The sequence below is a fragment of the Sphaeramia orbicularis genome, chromosome 3 (genome assembly GCF_902148855.1).
Source record: "Sphaeramia orbicularis chromosome 3, fSphaOr1.1, whole genome shotgun sequence".
Classification (NCBI taxonomy): domain Eukaryota; kingdom Metazoa; phylum Chordata; class Actinopteri; order Kurtiformes; family Apogonidae; genus Sphaeramia; species Sphaeramia orbicularis.
In genome coordinates this window covers 20,461,456-20,467,455 of record NC_043959.1, presented here as the reverse complement: position 1 = coordinate 20,467,455, position 6,000 = coordinate 20,461,456, and the positions used below count along the sequence as shown (strand labels likewise).

The 6,000-nt window shown below is 32.4% G+C and overlaps 1 protein-coding gene across 1 annotated transcript in view; it reads right to left on the bottom strand.

Moving 5' to 3' along the window:
• nav2a (neuron navigator 2a) overlaps positions 1-6,000 on the bottom strand; it is a 251,125-nt gene that overhangs the window by 148,512 nt on the left and 96,613 nt on the right.

The following is a 6,000-nucleotide window of genomic DNA, read 5'->3' as shown; positions in this document are numbered from 1 at the left end:
TTATTATAAAAAAAAATGTTTGTTGATGTTAATATTTTCATAATTTAATGTTTGGTTTTTTGCACAAAAACAAGAACACACATTTTGAGTTGTAATTATTCATAAGCATTATGTAATAATATTTTCACATTAAACCAAGACGACAATTTAGTCATTATTTATAGATTATTATATTATTATTTGACTTGATTTTGGTCTGTATGTGGAACCTTAACTAAAACCAGTTCGATATCCTTGACGGTTAATATCTTCAGTGTAATTTTTGCAGTTTGCAAATTCATCCACGGGCCGGATTGTAACCTTTGGTGGGCCGGTTTTGGCCCACAAGCCGTATGTTTGACACCCCTGGAACAGAAATAAAGCTGTGGCCTTTTTTTAATTTATCTGTGAGGGAACAGAACATACACAGGTGTCATAATCTCAAACATATGGGCCGTGGACCAAAACCAGTCAGCAATAAGGACGCATTATTAGACCCTAAAATAGTGCTGTTTCTGGTTTTCATGTTACTTCCACATCACGCCACCCTTTACATATGTGAACTTATGCTTCACCTGCCCCCCCACCCACATCTTCCCACTCCGAAAAACTGAAAAGACCCCCTTAGATGATTTTAACCTAGTGTTACTTTTCCAGCAGTTCCCAAATTAATTTTTCTCTCTATTTAACCTTTTTTAAGCAATTTATCACCATTATTATAATATTGTCCTTTGTTTTTAGTGTTTCTCCAATAAAAAACTAGTATTTTCCCAAATTTAATTCACTGATCATGTAGATGTTCATAAAACCTCAGATTATAGTTCATTGTCATAATATCAGAAACAGAGAAAAAAATAAGAAAATGTGACTTTTTCAACAAAATCTCTCATTAACTGAACATAAACCCAGTGTGTCCATCCACTGTCACTGATCCGACTCCTTTTTTACTGGTTTTACTGGTGAATTAATGTTGTAGAAGATGACGGTGTTTCCACGGTAACTACTGAGCCTCTGAATGTCCAAATGGGTCATATCTGATGACCATGAAAAGATGATAAACTGTATTTTACACCAATTATTTACATGGATTGATAGGATTAGTGGATCAGAAGTTATTAGACATTTAAAATTGGTAGATGATTTTGGTCTCCAGTGGTTGTTTGGGTCTTTATGAGTTAAATATATAAAACCTCCCTGTCATGAAAACTGATGATATAAAGTTGGACTTTTTTTGCAGTTATAAGTGTCCTGTCAGCTGTTTTATAGACGTCTCCCTTATCTTTGTGCTCCGTGGGGAAAATGCTTTGGGCTCTGAGGGACTTTTTTATTTTACTGCAGTAAAGTGGGATGGAAATTAGTGACAGCTCTGAGCGTTGGTGCTGTATCCAGTTATCCGACTACATCCATGGTTTACACCCAGAGACTGCACTCTCCAGGCTTTAATTAAATCATCTTTGTCAAAAACCAACCAAAGTGTACACTATATGGACAAAAGTATGTGGACACATTTAATTCAGGTGTTTCTTTTCTAACAGGGGTCTGGAATACAAAAACAATAATGACTAATGTTATAATATAGCTTTATATTGGGAGAAATATCATTGCATTTCATTGGTTAGTTTGGTTTAAATTGTTATCTTTCTTTTGAGATGGTTTTTACTTAATTTTTCACATTAATGTTTTGCTTTTTTTTTATCCGTGACTATGATTTTAAATGTTCTACCTCTACATTTTAAAAAATATTTTTCCTGCTTTGACTGTAAATAATAATTTCTACCACAACTAACCATCTACTTTCTTCACATCTCACTGAGGAAGAAAAATCTAACATTAAAATTTAAGGAAATATATATATATATATTTTTTTAATCTCAAATCATCATGAACAGGACATCTTACAGCTGTAGACATAATGTGTCCCAATATTTCTGTCCATATAGTTTGCAAACATCAAATTAAAAACCAAAGATAATCTAAACCAAACTAACCAATGCAATGATATCCATCCCATAATATAAAACTATATTCTCACATTAGTCATTATTGTTTTGTATCCCAGACTTTGTTCGAAAAGAAACACCTGAATTCAACATGTCCACATACTTTTGTCCACATAGTGTAACTGCTGTTGTTATCTGTGTTGTTACCACAGATAAGAGGCTGAATTGCACCTACTACCTTCATGATGTAAACTTTTCTTTGACCTACTTTAATCATTTCCTGAGGGGGGGTTGTTCTCTGTTGCTGTTTCTACTTGTGTTTGGACTGAAAGGTCAAGTCAAACTGATGACTACATTACCCACGAGGCCGTTCTGCAGTCTTTCTTTACATGCATTTACATTCCCAAGGTACATGTTTACATGTGATTTATCTTCATTGGATGTGAATGTGTTTAACACAGGGGTGTCAAACATACGGCCCCTGGGCAAAAACTGGAGCGCCTAAGGGTCCAATCCAGCCTGTGGGATGAATATATGAAATGATCAAATTACACTGAAGTTATTAATCACAATCATCATATTTGTTGTTGTTTTTAACTGTACAGCTTTTTATGTTTTAATCTATTCTTGTATTTTATTTTTTTATTCTGGTTTTAGTTTCATTAGCTATTCTTCTCAATCAGTCAATCAATCAATCAATCAACTTTTATTTATATAGCGCCAAATCATAACAAAAGTTATCTCATGACACTTTACATATAGAGTTGGTCAAAACCAGCACTCTAAGCTGTATTTTAATTTATTTATTTTTAATCTATTCTTGTATTTTACTCTGTTATTTTGGTTATTATGTATGCTTCTGTACAGCACTTTGGTCCACTGTGGTTGTTTTAAAGTGCTTTACAAATAAAGTTGGATTGGATTGGAATCATTTTAGTTAAGGTCCACATTCAGCCCAATTCAATCTCAAGTGGGTCAGACCAATAAAATATTATCATAATAACCTAGAAATACTGATGACTCCAAATGTATCTCGTGTTTAAGTCTAAAAAAAGTTAAATTCCATAAAAAATGTTTATATTTACAAACTATGATTTCACAACAAACGTGAATAACCTGAACAAATATGAACAACATGAAATGTCTTAACAAAAACAAAAGTGGAATTTAGTGGAATATTCTGCCTGATACTAAATGTTTGGTGTATTTTTAGATCTAGTGTGATCTATAAGTTGTAATGCAAATGTGTAAATGATAAACTGAGGCAGAATATTGTTAAAATTTCACTTATTTTTCTGAATAAGGTTCAGTTTGATCATGTTATTCACATTTTTTAAAGGATAGTTTACAGATGTAAATATTTTCATAATGTAATTTTACTTTTTTCATTCTCAAACCAAGAGAAAAGTTTGGAGTTGACATTATTTATAGGTCATTATTTAAGATTGCTTTTAATGTTTAACTGTTTTACATTCATATACCTGCCATTTGCACCTGCTTTTTAATCTGTTTTCAATGTGTTTGGTTTTTGTTTTTATCTGTCGTATGTAAAGTGTCTTTGAGTGCCATGAAAAGCGCTATACAAATAATAATAATAATAATAATAATAATAATAATAATAATAATAATAATAATAATAATAATTATTATTATTATTATTATTATTATTATTATTATTATTATTTATTTATTTATTTTATTTTATTTTATTTATTTTTTTTACTCATTTGGCCCACTTCAGATCATATTGAGCTGAATGTGGAACCTGAACTAAAATGAGTTTGATACCTGTGGTTTAACCCTTGTGTGGTGTTTATATTTTTGTAATTCAAGCCAACGTGTGTGGGTGTGGTGGACCCGCTGCATTAGTGGGTTTTTAATTCAACATAATCAAACAATTTAACTTAAAATACTCAACAGATGTTTACTTCATCAAAATTATAAGCAATATAAAAAGCATATATGTTTAATATTTACTTGCTAGATCGCATTTATGAATTAAAGTGCTACACGTTATTAGTTTGTTTTTTAATAAAATGTAATATAACCATGATATGAGAGGAAAAAATTCCTTTAAAATAATTACTTATCATTCTTCTTTAAAAAAAAAAAAAAAAAAAAAAGAAAAGAAAACCGGTCCCACAGACCCAAACACCACACAAGGATTAACATATGAAACTCAGTTATGGATTTTGTCTTTTTTCTTGCTCTGCTTGGCCCCACCCCCTTTTCATTCACCCCCATACAGTCTAATGGGGGGCAGACAGATGAGTGGAGGTCTCAGGGGGTCTTGGATTACACATCCTGCTCCTTTATGCCCCCGCTTGGATCAGACTGGGGCCGTGGATAAGCTCTGGTGAATCCATGACACCTTGGTTCTGTATTGTAAACCAATCTGAGGTCTGCGCTGACACCTAATGAAATGCTAATTCACCAGTGCCAACACCGTGGTCATCCTGGGACTGATAAGCAGATTACAGCTCTCTCTTTCACACGACACATCCATTAAACACTCATTTCCGCCGTGCCATTCACTCCGACCGGCCAGTGTTTATCTACCAGTGGAAGGTATTGGGTTTACGGGATAATTTAGTCAAGTGAAGCCTGGGATCATTTGATTTTCAATCATGGTGGGACCAGCCAGCCCACTGTCTGCCTGCTCTGAATGTGAGGCGAATTTAAATAGAAAATCCAGACGTTTTAAATGTTTAATGTGTGGGGAATTCCCTGTAAGACGCACCTTAACCTTATTATACAGTTAACCAGTTCAGTTCCATCGAAAACCCTCATGCTTCTGTCAAATAAAGAACGTTAACATTAAAAAAATGGCTGTTGGTTTATGTTCACGCTGGTAGAAAACAGCTGTTAATGATCGAATTTAGTCACTTCAAACAATATCCTTCACTGTCATTTGTTCATTTATTCATTTAATCACTTTTAATACAGAGTTGATGTTGTTTGAGGTGTTTTTGTTCACATTAACTAACACTTCACTGCTACTTTGGTGGAAATGACAGAAAAACTGGGTGAAACTAGTCTGATTTTTATGTTTTATTCTGTATTTTTTGCATTATGTGCTCTTAATTTTTCTATGGCTTTCATATATCACTTTTAATGTATTTTTGCTCTCGTATAACGTCTATTTTTGTGTCTATATGGCACTATGTAACTAAATTTTGCCTCAATTTTCACTTATTCACAACAGAAACTCGTGTAAACATCAAGGCAAGACATTTAACTTCATGTTGGAAAGTCATGAGGTTTTTATAACTGTATTATACACTGCAAAAATCTAAATCTTACCAAGTGCATTTTTCTCATTTCTATTCACAATATCTCATCACACTTACAATAAGACATAATCACCTAAAGAGTAACTTTTCAGAGAGATATAAGAACTTATTTTTCACAGAGTCTGAAAAAGATAAGCGTATAATTGGCTATTCACTTATTCCATTGGCAGATTTTTTGCTTGAAGTATGAAAAAAAAAAAATCTTGAATTAAGCAAAAAATCTGCCAATGGAACAAGTGAAAATTATCTTGGTAAGATTTCTTGAAATGAGATTTTCAAGATCTATTGTCTAAAAGTAAGTTTTTATAGCTCACTGAAAAGTTACTCTTTAGGTGATTATGTACAGTTCTAACTCATTGGGCTGAATCGTGGATGTATATTTATAAATATACAATGAGTTAAAACTGTTTTGCATGCATTTATGTAACAAATAAGATTATTTATTTATTTATTTACAAATTTTAAAGGTTGAGTAGAAAAAGTTAAAGAAAGTTATATTCAGCTTATACTTCCTCCCACTCCTTTTCAAATGTGCAAATGAAGTCATGTATATGTATAAGTTTTGTTTTTTTGTTTTCTTCTATGACTTCTTACTACCTGCTTTATTTATAAGGACTAAGTAAGATTTTGTCTTGCTGCATATTCGAAATTAACTAAAAACATGCTAACAAACTGCTGCTCATTGCAGTGCCTCATATTTGACTCTTTTCTTATTTATTCCTTTTCTTCCGATGATGAACTGAGTAATGTTGGTTTTAGAGTTAATGGTTATATAGATTAGAGACACT